Raw genomic sequence first — 15,668 nt, forward strand, 5'->3', positions numbered from 1 at the left:
AAACAAAAAAATAAATAACATAATTTAAAAAAATTAATACTTTGTTATTCGACCACCGCGTCTTATAACTTCTTTTAAACGGTTTGGCATCGATTGGACTAATTTAGCGGTTATATTTTGGTCTATATTAGTCCATTCCTCCATTATCACCTGTTGCATTTGACTCTTGCTCGAAAAATTGCGCGTTCTCAATTTGCGTTCGAGATGTTCCCAAAGATGTTCAATTGGGTTCAAGTCGGGACTTTGAGGAGGAGTTTTAATGACTTTGGGGCAGTTATACAGCATCCACATCTTGGTATTTAAAGCAGAATGTTTGGGGTCATTATCTTGATAATATTGAAAGTTATTACCAAGCCCAAGTTTTACAGCACTATCTTTTAAATTCCTCTTTAAAATGTCAATGTAATACTTATGATCCATTACTCCATTAATAATTTCAAGATTTCCCGCTCCTGAAGCCGCCATACACCCCCAAACCATTAAACCACCTCCACCATGTTTTACAGTAGCAACTGTGTTTCGTTCTTCAAGCTCTGTATTTGGTTTTCTGTACACTATGACCTTTCCATCGCACCCAAAAAGATTAAACTTGCTCTCGTCTGCAAAAATGACTGTTTTCCAAAATGATTCGGGCTGTTTTACATACATTTTTGCGAAGTTTAGCCTTTTCACTCGGTTTATTTTATTTATAAAGGGCTTCTTACGTGCAGTTCTTCCTCTGTAACTATGCCTTTTGAGTGTATTTCGAATTGTTTGTGTAGTAACTTCCTTCCCTAAATATTCCATAGTGTTTTTACGAAGAATGGTCGCATTTGTCTTCGGAGTTTTCTGAACTTGCCGCACTAGCCAACGCACATCTCCAACTGAAAGTGCTTTTGGTCGACCAGATCTTGGTTTATTGTCAACAGTTTTCGTTTCTGTCCACTTTCTGATGATGGATTGTATAGTAGATCGTGGTCTATTTAATATTTCACTGATAGTTTTTTGAGTTAAACCATTCCTGTGGTGTTTTATTATCAAAACTTTTACCTCATCAGAAACCTCGTTTTGCTTACGACCCATTTTGACAAAAACTATATTTTCAATGAAATTAAATATTTGCTGTCAAGGGCAAAGCCTCCTTTACTAAATAAAACAGAAAAGGGGGATTCCCAAATAATATTTGAATTTGACTTTGATGATAGCACATCAATGATGAATACTTTTTTTGTTCTGTTTTTGGTGTTATTATATAAAATTGCATTTTTTGCGCTAATTAAATTTATTTTTTGAATTTATTTTAAAACATATTACAAAAAATAAACTATTGCATAAAACTGCATTATTTGTTTACTTTAAATTTTCTTCAATTATCCAAAATAAGTAAATTTATTATCAATTTTGCTAATGATGAATACTTTTTTTGACCGCTGTAGCATCCATTTAGTTTTTTTTTTTTTGGTAGGTGTATACAGTATTATATAATCTGGACCACTCTTCTTTTGTTTTTCCTTACTGATTTTACTTTGTGGCTGTCTGCAAAAGCGTTTATGATCAACATTGAATGAATTCCGCTTTGTTCCAACTTTTGTTTGTGTGATCTTCAATAAAAGAAAGTTATAGGGAGATTAGTTTCTGTGAGAATTTCAACTTGCGCCTTAAAAAACAATTCGTTACAGAGTATTATTCGTTATAGAGAAGTTCGACCAGTACTATCTACTTTTTTAGATTTGCAAATCGACAAACGAATTGACGAAGTTAGTATACCTCCCATCTTATAGTGGTGGGTAAATATATGTTTAGACATTTTAAAAATTTCGAGCACTTTAAAACGGAGAAGAAAAACCCGTCATATGTGACCGAGCCGAATCTTGTAAACCCACCATTTGAGCGGTATTGGGGGATTGGTTTACATGTGTCTGCTACGAAGCTGTCGTAAAATAGTAGGTTTAGGATTATATGGAAGCCTTAACAAAATATGAACCGTTGCATTCCGTAAGTATCCCCCTTTTACATCAGTAAAAAGTATATGCGCAATATTTCAAGCACATTGGCTAATTCTTTGGGAAAACTATTGTGATTCAGACAGTTGAACCGAGCTATAAGGACTTAGAATGCTAAAACTACCGATAGTTCTTGATGATACACGTCTATAAAATTTTATTTACAACAGAAAGACATAACTCAGTACTTTTGAATTTATCAAAAATTGACAAACTGCAAAATATTCCTATGGATATATTCGAATATCTTATTTGGTTGAATCAATCATATGCATTTTTGTTATTTTTTTCAAAACAAAGACATAAATAAAAAAAAAACACAAGCGCATTGATTACGGCTGTGCCGAATCCATTATATCCTCTACCACGCATAGCATGGGATAAGTTCGTTCAATAACTTTTTCCAATATATTTGAACTCCATTAAGTTATGATAAAAATTCCAATTCCTTCGGAGACTAAAGAAGTCAAATCGGTCGACCGGTTTATATGGAAGCTACTATATCAAATTATGAACTGATTTTGAACATACTTAGCGTGTATCATGAAAGTCGAAACAAAACTTCACTGTCAAAAAGCTAAAATCGGATTATATTTGCGGCTTTAAGGGGCTCAAGAGTTCAGTGGTTAATACGGGAACTATATCAGGTTATGAACCAACAACTGTGCCAGTATGGTCCAAACATTATGTGCAAAATTTCAATCAAATTGCATGAGAATTACCCTCTCTAGAGGCTTAAGAAGTATAATCTGAAGACAGATTTTTAAGCCAGCTATATTGGGAGCCAAAAATAAATACCAAAATATAGGGTGAATGGGTTATGTGGAAGCTACATAAAAACATGAAGCGATGAGCAATCCGAACTGGTCTACACTAACAAGAAGAATTTGTGGAAAATTTCAAGCGCCTAGCGTTCGAAAGTAAGCGTGCTTTCGACAGACAGACAGACGGACATGGCTAAATCGAATCGAGAATTTTCATATGCTCAAGAATATACATACCTAGTTGGTTGTCAAATCAATATTTCAATGAGTTCCAAACGAAATTCTATGGTGGAGGATACAAACAGAACCCAAACACGAATATCGATCCAGAGTGAAAGAATTTTTAAAAATTCAGCATAACTTTGGATTGGACATCTGTGTAAGACATCCGACGAGATATGAGGAATTCCTTATAACTGAAGGATATTTTTCTTCGGCACACCCTATTATACATAGATATATGTACTTATGTTTCTTCATGGAATTTTTATTAAAGGTATACCCAGTTGGCTTGCAATATGGCAGAGTGATGTTGATGGTATTGTGTTGTAAGTTTTTGTTCATCATAAATGATTTTATGTAAATATCGTCATATGTTCGCAATACACATATGTATATAAACGTTTCTATATATATGTACATACATTAAGGATACATCATCTTTTTTTGTTTGCTCTGCACTCTCCTTTTTTTTATACAATAATAAAAATGTCATTTTACGGACTTAATGAGATATTTAACATATCTGTGTGAGTGTGTATGAAAGTAAAGTGTAGGTGTATGTGTGTTATTGCATGGAGTATGTCCTTATGCTGGCCATGTATGTTAATGCTATTGAACATACTGCCTGCCTGGAATTGATGGAACAAACCAAATACGCCCAAATTGATAATAAAGATATTCTTATTGAATTCTCATATTATTTTGCCATGCTGGCAGTCAGACTACCTTTCTGCCATTGGCCCATGGACCAACTTGCCTTACCGCCAACATTGAGTCATTTACATTTTATTAAAATCGATAAAAACCCATTTATAGTATTCATACACTGCGCGACGGCAGGCCATTTATGATGGCCGTAACAGTTGGTGTGCGATATCTTAAGGTTTCAGTTAATTTTCGATTTATTTCTCTCGTATGGGTCGTCTTGTCAATTCATTTGAACCTCAAAACAATAAATATTCAAAATAATTGTCATTTCATTTCATATATGCGCAGTAAATGACAACTGGATATGAAATGATATCACTTTAATGAAAATTAAATTTAATTGGAAACGCAAAATTGATTACTAAAATTTTATCAACATGGGATTGTCAAGCCAAGTGTGTGAACACCACAAAGCACGGACACATTACCTAATTTTGAAAAAGAGAAAACGATCAGTTAGATCGCAGAGGAACCCACGGCCTCTATTAAGCGGTTACCCCTGTTTACCGACATGCTGTGCTATTGATTTTGAACCTCTATTGACTGTGCTTTAATGATGCTCCCTCAAATAACGGTGCTTTACCTCTGTTGTTATATATGCATTTGGTCCTCAAATACGATGACTTCAAATCTTCACGTCGACCACTGAAAAATCTTTTAAAATTGTTTAAGTAGACTAATAAGTAGAGAAAAAACAGAGCAGGTTAGGTTAGGTTGAATAGAGGGTGCGGATATTAATCCGCCTCATAACATACACCCAAGCCAGTATTCGGCTTGTTGTGCGATCTAAATACTAAAGAAGTAACCTCGAAAAGAAAGAAAATCTAATTGTTTTCCATGCCACGCCCTTAAGTTGGTTCATGTCTGGTATAGTGTCCCCACCGAAGTGCCCCACATGCGATCACTTGCCGCACCGATTTGCCATAAGTGAGCTCGTAGTCCTATGTGATACTCAATAGCTATACTGACCTCCTTCTTATTACTTTCAGTAATAGCCTCGTCTTCTCACGATCCGGATCTCCCCATAGGAGAGAGCAAGCAGAAATATAAACACTATTTTTTTTCAAAAGAAACCAATTACGGAATTAGTTTGTTGGAATTACTTGAAGAACTAGTTCACCAGCTGTGTACACTGAAAGTAAACAAAAGTGAAACCAATTCTGATCACTTTGAACACAGATTTGGAACTGCGGCCCTGCCAATAGCAAACGATCGCAGTTAATGTCGGTGGTTGAAATTCTTGTTACCATTTAGTATTTTCTCACAAAAAAAAAAAACGGTGTTAACCAAATACAACATGCGGTACACCGCATCCGTTCTCTGTTATATATTATACTCCATATCTACGTTATGTGCTCTTTCTAGTACAATAAATCAAATTCAACATTTTATGTTAAATTTCCTTGATAGAGACGAAACAATAAAGTCCTTTTATGACCAAAAAACAAAAAAAATCGTTTTTTTTAAAATTGAACCATAAATGCACTATTGATAGCTCGAACAAAGTTTTGCAGGGCCGAGGTGACAATTTTCGAAGGCCAACCAATGGACGCGAGCTTACTAGTGCCCTGAAATGCACATGACCTGGTAAATGTCATAGCAATGCAAATTGCAAATTTTGCCCATGAACATTCCATTAAGAAACAGGAGCAAACTTCTCACATATCAATGAGTGTAGTCCGATTCAAGTTTTAAGCTCAGTGATAGGGGGCCTCCTTTTTATAGCCGAGTCCGAACGGCGTGCCGCAGTGCGACACCTCTTTGGAGAGAAGTTTTACATGGCATAGTACCTCACAAATGTTGCCAGCATTAGGAGGGGAAAACCACCGCTGAAAATTTTTTTTGATGGTCTCGCCAGGATTCGAACCCAGGCATTCAGCGTCATAGGCGAACCTGCTTACCTCTGCGCTACGGTGGTCATAGCTATAACCATGCAAAATTTGGTGAATATATATTTATTCGTTAAAAAATAGAAGACTTACTTACACAAATTTTTTTATTCCACTGTGCGACGCAAATCGAAAGAACGCACTATGGCGGGGGGAGAGAAAATGGGAGATATTTTAAGAGCACCTATGTTATGAAAATCTTTCCAAAGATTTCAAAAAGGCTACCTGTGATGTCAGGTTTTTCGTTCCGTAGATAAGACCATTCAAAGTTAATCGATTTTCAAATAAATATAAAATTTTTAGGTAATTTGGATTGATTTCAGGTGTAACATCTTTTAAAATAGGTACGAGATTGTATTCGTAGGTCTGCCAATTACTTAAGGCTGGGCTTTGGAGCATGTGGCATTCGCTCTTTTGTTGTTGTTTCTACTAATATATTGCTAGTCTGTACGACAAGACAAAAAAAGTCTTATAATTACAGCACAGGGCATATGTAAAATAAAGTGGGTGGTTGGGTGGCAATAATTGCATTTAAAAATAAAGCTGAAAATTCAGAAGATAGCCAGTTATGTTAGATCCTGTTCAATCAAAGTAACTAACTGTATGGCTCTCAATGAATGAAATATTTGGTGGACTGTTTAAAGAAGTAAGGGAGAGTATTTTGCATTACTTGGTGGGCTCATAACTTTATTATGTAAAAACAAGTAAAAGTGTGCTAAGTTCGCCCGGGACGAATCTTATATACCCCACACCATGGATCACATTTATCAGGTTCTTTGACCGGTATCTCTGTACAGGCAACCAAAGTATAATGAATAAGGAATGTAATGCTATTGGAGCTATATCATGTTTTGGACCGATTCGGACCATACTTGGTTTGTCATTTTCCAAATTTTCAGCCAAATCGAGTAAGAATTGCGCCCTATAGGTGGTAAAGAAGTAAAATCGGGAGATCAGTTCATGTGGAAGCTATATCATATAAATGCCAAACGGAATGGCGAAGTTAGTATACCTCCCATAACACCACCCAAATACGAAGTATTTGCTGGCCAATATGAGGCTCAAATAAGAGTTTTTTTAGAGTAGAACACGAATCTGATATATATTTTCAAAGCTAAGTCACTAAGTGGCCGCCCCATCCCCCAAAACACCCCTCAAACTGGTCATGTATGCCGGCTGAAATGAATGGGAGTAGACCATGAATCTGACATCAACATTCGGCACCAACAGTCTAGGAGACGTCCCACCACCATAACAACTCCCAAGTAGGACGTATTTGCTCACCAAGACAATTTGGGTCTTCAAGACAGTGGAGTTCGAAATTCATATTTCTAAGGGTTCAACCCCAAACCGGACATATTTACTGGATTTTTCAATACGGTGTTTAATTGAATGGTATTTGAGATTAGAAAACGAATTTGATATCCAATTTTGAGGCCAATGGCAATACGAGGACCGCCCCACTCCCCAAAACACCCCTAAATAGGGCATATTTACCGACCATATCAATGTGGGGCTTAATTGAAAGAAATTGGAGGGTAGAGCAAGAATTGATACCCACTTTCGGGACTAATTTTCTAGGGTCTACCCCTTTCCTAAAATACCCCAAAAACAGCAATTTTTTACTGACTATCGCAATATTGGGCTCAAATAAAGGTATTTGGGAGTAGAATACGAATTTGATATCCAAATGTAGGACCATGTATTTAAGACATCACCCCTTTCCCAAAACACCCCCCAAAGGGTGAAAATTCTTCGACCATGCTAATATGTGGCTCAAATGAAAGGTAAAGGGTGATTTTTTTGAGGTTAGGATTTTCATGCATTAGTATTTGACAGATCACGTGGGATTTCAGACATGGTGTCAAAGAGAAAGATGCTCAGTATGCTTTGACATTTCATCATGAATAGACTTACTAACGAGCAACGCTTGCAAATCATTGAATTTTATTACCAAAATCAGTGTTTGGTTCGAAATGTGTTCAAATTTTGACAAATTTTGTTCAGCGATGAGGCTCATTTCTCGTTGAATGGCTACGTAAATAAGCAAAATTGCCGCATTTGGAGTGAAGAGCAACCAGAAGCCGTTCAAGAACTGCCCATGCATCCCGAAAAATGCACTGTTTGGTGTGGTTTGTACGCTGGTGGAATCATTGGACCGTATTTTTTCAAAGATGCTGTTGGACGCAACGTTACGGTGAATGAACACATTTCGAACCGAACACTGATTTTGGTAATAAAATTCAATGATTTGCAAGCGTTGCTCGTTAGTAAGTCTATTCATGATGAAATGTCAAAGCATACTGAGCATCTTTCTCTTTGACACCATGTCTGAAATCCCACGTGATCTGTCAAATACTAATGCATGAAAATCCTAACCTCAAAAAAATCACCCCAAGTGTCTGGGGGACCGCCTCAACCCGAAAACACCCCTAAATCAGACATTATGAGAATAGCGGGCTTAAATGAGAATAACGGGCTTAAAAGACTTAATTTCAACCCGTTATTCTCATGATGTAGTTGTTGTTGTTGTAGTAGCAGTATATTGTGTTCTATCTTTCGTCTGCTTGAAACTCAACAGAATCAAGCAGATGGAAGATAGAGCACAATAAACTGCTACTACAACATCATGAGAATAACGGGCTGAAATTAAGTCTTTTAAGAATAGAGTACACCTTACATCCAAATTTACATTCGTAGACCAATAAAGATCATATGGGATTCAGATAATTATATTGTTAAACTGTTTTTCATGCGATATACTATTTTCGTAGCATTGTATTTCACTAAAAGCTCTTTAATTGTAGAAAATAAATATTCCAAGGAAAATTTTGTTCCATATAAAGTAAAAGAAGGCGCAGCGGAGAGGCCAGTCCAGCTAGTTTTATTTATAAATAAATGTTTCTCAGAGTTCATAGTTGTTATTATACCCACCACCATAGGATGAGGGGTATAGTAACCTAGTCATTCCGTTTGTTTCGCCTCGAAACTTTGATCTGAGGCAGCATAAAGTATATATTATTGATCATCTGGACATTTTAAGTCGATCGAGCCATGTCTGCTCGTCCATCTGTCTAAACTACGATAGCGGGCGAACGCTTAAAGCTAGCCGCTTGGAATACATCTTATTGATGTAGGTCTTTGGGGATTGCAAACGGGCCAAGTCGGTTCAGATTTGGATATAGCTCCTATACAAACCGTTCTGTCGATTTGACATATTTAGCCAATAGAAACCGCAATTGTTATCCGATTGGGCTGAAATTTGTGCCAAGTACGGTTGAAATTGGTCTGTAACCTGAAATAGCTCCCATATAACTCCATCTCCCGGGCTAGCTGTCATTTTTGTCCGATTTGGCAAAAATTGTTACGACTTCCAACAACTGTGTAAAGTACGGTACGCGGTCTATAACCGAATATAACTCCCATATAACCCTATCTCGCGAGCCCGTGCAGTTCATAATTTTTGTCCGCTTTGGCATGTAGCGTTCTGTTACGACTTCCAATAATTGTGCTAATAATGGGCTAAATCGGTTTTAACGTGATGTAGCTGCCATAAAAACTGATCTCTCCATTATGCGAGTTCTCGGCTCCTAGAAGCTTTCATTTTTGCCTGGTTTGGCAGAAATTTGGTACATGTAGTAAAATTATGCCTTTTCACTTATTTTATTTTGTGTCAACTAAGGACGTTTTTGCATGTTTTTTTAATATTTAGCAGTTTTTTGCATTTCAGAACGTTTAATCATTGAATAAATGTGTTGCGTTCTTACCATTTTAGTATTATCATTCCGATTTAAGCATGTTTTATATTCTACACGCTTACCAACAATGACATTAATTAACGGCGATAATAATGGGGATAAGTCAGGCCGCTTAGTAAACGCTTTTGTCCGCACACAATAAGCGAGAAAATCCGATTGGGGGTTAAATAAATAACTCTAAGACCTCAACAGCGACGCAACCGATTTTAACGAATTGTTGGCAGTGAAAAATAGCTCTGAAAAAAGGTTTATGTGTGAGGTAGCATTTTCTCTAACATGCCCAAAGGGAACATGTCCACTTTGCGATTTTTAGGGTTAATGCGAAATGACTATATAGTGTCCACATTGAAGGTTAAGCAAATGTGATATAAATATATGACGTCAGGTGCCTGGGGGTCATCCCAACCTGCACATTTTAGAAGCTGAATACGAACCTAGCATTACAACATGGATGCAAGTTTCAAAGGGCCTTACTTCATTTTGCATCTGAAAAATCCATATAAAGGCAGATAACTGAGCGCTAAATTAATACTTGGCAGAACTTTAACCCGATATAAAAAATATTGGGCTTAAATAAAAGATATTTAAAACAAAGGACATAAACATTTCGAAACAAGTGTCAGTACAAAGATATAGTCTGACCAAATGAAACGCATTTAAGAGTAAAGAACGAACATGAACTTAAAATATTAAGTTAAGCCCTTGACTCACTGTTCAAAGTTCCAGCGAAGTCGGATGAATAATGCGCCTTTTATCTGCTCAGGATCTTAAATCGGGACATCGCTCTATATGACAGCTATATTCAAATACGCTCTAATCCTTGATGGACTCAGCGTGGATGTCGAGGGGTCTAAACAGCTTGCTCTTCCAAATTTCAGCAAAATCGAATTAAAAATTAATCTTTTATGCGTCTAAACCCCTAAGTCGGGAGATGGGTCCATATTGTCTTTTTACAAATTAAAATTCATTTCTTTTTGTTATTATACCCTTTTTGTTATTATACTTTCGAAGGAGTGAAGCTAGCCGCTTGAAATTTTGCCCATATACTTCTTATTAGTGTAGATCGGTTAGGATTGTAAATGGGCTATATCGGTCCACGTTTTTATATAGCTGACATATAAACCTAAAATAGGATCTTGACTTTTTGAGCCGCTAGAGGGCACAATTCTTATCCGATTTGGCTAAAATTTCAACAAATGTGCTTAGAGTAGTTTAAATCGGTCCATAACTTGATATAGCTGCCATATAAACCGATCTGGGGTATTGACTTCTTGAGCCTCTACAGGGAGAAATTCTTATCCGATTTGGCTGAAATATTGCATGATGTGTTTTGTTATGATTTCCAACAACTGTATTAAGAATGGTTCAAATCGGTCCATAACCTGATATAGCTGCCATATAAACCGATCCGATTTAGCTGAAATTTTGATATAGCTGCCATATAAACCGATCTGGGGTCTTGACTTTTTGAGCCACTAGAGGACGCAATTATTATCCGATTTGGCTGAAATTTTACATGAGGTGTTTTAAGAATAGTTCAAATCGGTTCATAACCTGATATAGCTGCCATATAAACCGATATCGGGTATTGACTTCTTGAGCCTCTACAGGGTGCAAGTACTATCCGATTTGGCTGAAATTTTGAACAACGGCTTCTCTCATGAGAACATAACATATGTGTCGAATATGGCATGAATCGGGTTATAGCCTAATACAGCTCCCCTATAAACCGATCTTCCTATTTTACTTCTTCAGCCCCTAAAGTGCGCAATTCTTACTAGATGTGGCTGAAATTTTACACAATGACTTCTACTATGGTCTTCAATATTCAGTTCAATTATGGTCCGAAATGAACCATTACTTGATATTGTTCCAATAACATTGCAATTCTTTTCTTTTATCCTTTGTTCGCCTAAAAAGCGATACCGTGGCAAGAAAATGCGATCCATGGAAGGGGGCATATAATATTCGGCCCGACCGAACTTAGCACGCCTTTACTTGTTTTTTGATTACTAATTTTAATATATAAAAAGAAACAAAAATTCTGTAATTGAAAAAAAAAACAATTTTTTATTCCACTAAGTAACCTTAAAAACTTTCGCTGATTTTGATAACCCATAACGAAGCACCTACAAAGCGTACCACCCGTTTCAAACATTTATTTCATAGGCTGGGCATTTATCTGTCATTTGCCTTTTAAATTATTTAATTATTTTATTCAGTTCAAAATGTATGATTTTTGCAACGAAGAAACTCAAACCGCGCCACAGTCGTTAAGCTAGTCGACGTAAATCGAGGTATTTATATATTAGGAAAATTGGATTTACTTTTAAGTTTTATTAATTTTTCTGATTTTGTTAGCAACCGACTAACCCCTGTTCAGTCTCACTTGAATAACAACGACATGGATCAACATGAATAAATCATACTACTGGCAATCTTTATTATAACCCAATAGCGACCTCAATGAAGACATCAAATTAGTTAGATTTTATGGAAATTCAAGCTTAATTATAGCAATTGATGTTTCATAAACAACATATCATATCACGGAAATGCATTAAACAATTTTCATTAGACCGAAGGTCCTTCATCTAAATGCAATAGAATGGTAGAGTTAGACAACAGAATTGTTTAAATATTCCACTTTGCGCACACTGAGCATACAAAGGACAAAAGTGAATTTGTGTTAATGCTTGTGTGTGTGTGTGTGTATGTGTTAAATATGCATTACTCATTAGGAAAAATCTAATCATATTTATTTCTCTTACAAATGAGAAGCTCAAACACACAAACCACCTGTCCAAATGAATATTAAATACCCAGTTGTTGTCCCCTGGGGGGATGACAGGGTATTTTAGCTTTCTCCGCACTGTGCCTTCTGAGGTAATACTCAAAGGACTTGTTCAGAGATGTTGTTCGTCGCACAAGCAATCGTACCCACACACACATGGGGATGTTCAAATATTTACGAAACCATTGAATGTAATTGAAGTAGCTGTAATTGCTGGGTGACAGTGGTGGTGTTGGTCGGTTGGTTTCGCAAATGCAACTGTCGTGCCCATGGATTTGTGTCATATGTCTAATGTAGTCAAGTAAAATTGAGGGTTGTCCTCCACTGAGATTCATAGTGGAGATGACCACAGCTTAAATAGACTAAATACTTGGACTATCACCATAGTCATCATCATACTACCCACTACCATCATCATCTTTGTCGCCATCAACAATATGTGTGACAATGGGATATCGGGGATGCCCAGCCACCCCCATGAACCTTACATCTATAGACTTGACAAGAGGGGGCAGCTGGTTCCATTATTATCTGGCTATCTCGCCAAATGCAATGTTGCATTTATTGCTTTTACTGCAGCACTCCAATAACCTATTGGCCCAAATGTGCAGGACATTTTCGGTCTCTATCAATACAAAGCGAAAGCCATTCATTTCCGTCTAATGCATGTATTGATCACAGTTGTGATTATGTTTATAACACTGTAATGCTTCCATTCCTTTTTGCACTAAATACCCAACCCAAACAATTTTACAAATTATCACAAATGTGCAAAAGGTCTGCTGGAAAGGAAAAAAGGAGGCGGTCACTACTAGCGATTACGTTAGGCTGCCGTATTATATAGATATGCTTGTGGTAAAAAGTAACCGAAGCGTAATAAAACAAGAAATTTATTTTAGATAAGTGTCATGGTCCAAGATTTTACAATAGCCGATGTTAGATTTGTTACGGTACAAAGAAAAACTTAATGCTCAATAAATGAGAACTGGATTTTAGAGAACGTATCTATCGATGAGTTTTTTTTTTATTCTAAAGTCTATAGATACATAAATCCTTACAGACTAATATACATATTTACCAACAATATTGATATTAAACTAGGATTTAAGTATAGTATAATTTTTCTTTTTAATGAGAATCTATATCAGATAGATCAAAAAATGATAAAATTTATTAAAATCTAAACAAATACGACGAAAAGCATCATTATTTGCAAAATCGCTTTGATGATATTGAATATTAAGCAGTTGAAAATTTTTCGTTGGTCTTGAAGGAACGTTAATATTAAGCCGGCTCAACAAAAATTCCCGTGTAAAACATTTGAGATGAAAATGATGTTCAACATTTTTCTGCGGCTACTGAGAGTAGGGAGCTTTATTAAATTTTATCTAAACGTATAGGAAGGAAGTGTTTGATAATTCCAACCACGATTACGAAGGCAAAAATAGTAGAATTTGTTTCTGTACTGACGCAATTTTATTTCTGTGAATTGTATAAACCGGATCCCAAATAACGGATCCATATTCAAGTGTACCTCGGATAAGAGAAATATTTAAGTTCTTAGTAACTGAAGGATCATCAAATTCTTTACTCCATCTTTTCATAAATCCAAGAGAACGAAATGATTTATTCACCATCATAGAGATATATTGTCTAAAATTCAATTTACTATCTAAGAGAATGCGAAGACCGTTAAGATGAAACGATGATAGTTCCATTAAATTTATATTACACCACAAACAAAAGTTATCAAGCTCGAGTTGTAATAAATCCTGCTTAGAAGGAACAAAGAGCGATTGGAAAATTTTGACGTCATCAGCATACATTAAGATTGAAGAATTTTCAATAACACAAGGTAAATCATTTATAAACATATTAAAAAGAATGGGACCCAGATGACCGCCTTGTGGAACACGGGATTTCACAATAATTTACTTAGAAAAAGAATCGCCGAAGTGCACATTCTGAACACGTCCAGATAGGTAAGAAATATCCCAATTTAATAATACAGGAGAAAACCTAATTTTACCGAGCTTAAACAAAAGTAAGCCATGATTGACTTTATCGAAAGCCTTACTAAAGTCGGTATATATAGCATCAGCCTGTTTCCTTTGCCTAAATCCATCATTAACAAGAGTTACTAACTTTAAAACGTTTTTAACATTTGATCGAGCTTTACGAAACCCGTGTTGCACATCTGAATAAATTGAAGAAACTTGATGGGAGATGTTATCAGTCATAACATCTATAGTATAGTACTCAACTTTGCAATATCTCTAAAAATTGGTACATCGAACCTATTGTACTTCCACATTTATATAGGGGAATAATATAGAATTTCTTTCATAGTTCAGGTGCAAGGCCTAATTTTATAGATCTATTGAAAATCTAGGATAAAGAAAATTTAAGGTGATCAGCGCAAAATTTAAGTACACTAGCGGGTACCCTTGCTTAAATAGCATTTTAGAGATTTGAAGTTCTTAGAAACGGTATCAATAGTTATTCGAGGCATACTTATTAAAGATGATTGAAGAATCTCGAACGGATATTTAGAGTTGATATCATACATTTTATCAGAATATGTCGAGGTAAAAAAGTTTGCAAACATGTTACAAATTTCTTTATTTCCTTCGGCGATTAGTGAAACATGTTTAAGGGTGTTAGGAAGAGTGCAACATCTTCGCTTCGAATTGACAAATTAATAATATTTTTTTTTGATTTGTTTTACTCGTTCCTTAATGGAGCATAAATAATTACGGTAGGCAATATTATTGAATACATGGAAAATCCATAGAAGAACCAGACATTTTATATTCCATAAAGAACTTATTTTTTCTATTCTTAAGTTTGGTAAGTTTTGGAGTATTCCAAGAAGGTCCAGTCAAAATTCGTTTTTAAATTTTGCGAGCAGAACTAGAAAACCATGTAAATAGTGTATCATAAAAACTACGCAACATCTTATTAAGATTATTAGATTTTAATACATCCTCCCAAACGAAATTGGATAAAAGACTATTCAATTTTACATTATCTGTTTTAAGAAAAAAGTATGCTCTATCCGTCTTGACCACTTGCCTCTTAGGTTTATGAAGAGATGAAATAAATATTTTTTTGTAAATAGTTGGGTCAAACTTGTCTTCTGGTAACACTAGGTGATGTGCAGGTGATAAAGAGAATAGAGTTTGTTGGCTATAGTCAGTTACACCAAAGGACAATATAGAATCCAACGTTTAGCGGGGGTTAGCTTGCCCACCAAGTGTGGGGTATAATCCTAAGATTAACTTCGAAATAAAATGTCAAGAGGTGCCGTTGTTAGGTCAGGTGTAAGCGAAGTCTTTGAGTCCTCTTTTAAAACCTCAAGGGAAGTAAGATAAATTCTAGTACCTACCGTTGAACCATTCAGATCTTTTAAAAATGCCTTTAACTTGCAAATGTTTACATCCACCAGTTCGGAAAAGTCATCAAGTGAGTAAAGAACACGCACAAAACAGGAGTTCCATATTTTCCGCTTACTCAAACTATCTGTAAAAATCGTCAATGACTTGTAATGG

At 35.8% G+C, this 15,668-nt stretch overlaps 2 protein-coding genes across 4 annotated transcripts in view; one reads left to right on the top strand and one right to left on the bottom strand.

Annotated features, from left to right (window-relative positions):
• The window catches only part of LOC106082285 (protein timeless homolog), a 960,087-nt gene that overhangs the window by 325,792 nt on the left and 618,627 nt on the right, over nt 1-15,668 (bottom strand). The window lies entirely within an intron of this gene.
• LOC106082284 (uncharacterized) overlaps nt 1-15,668 on the top strand; it is a 290,022-nt gene that overhangs the window by 120,338 nt on the left and 154,016 nt on the right. The gene's annotated exons all lie outside the window — the stretch shown is intronic.

This window comes from Stomoxys calcitrans, chromosome 2, assembly GCF_963082655.1.
Source record: "Stomoxys calcitrans chromosome 2, idStoCalc2.1, whole genome shotgun sequence".
Taxonomy (NCBI): Eukaryota; Metazoa; Arthropoda; class Insecta; order Diptera; family Muscidae; genus Stomoxys; species Stomoxys calcitrans.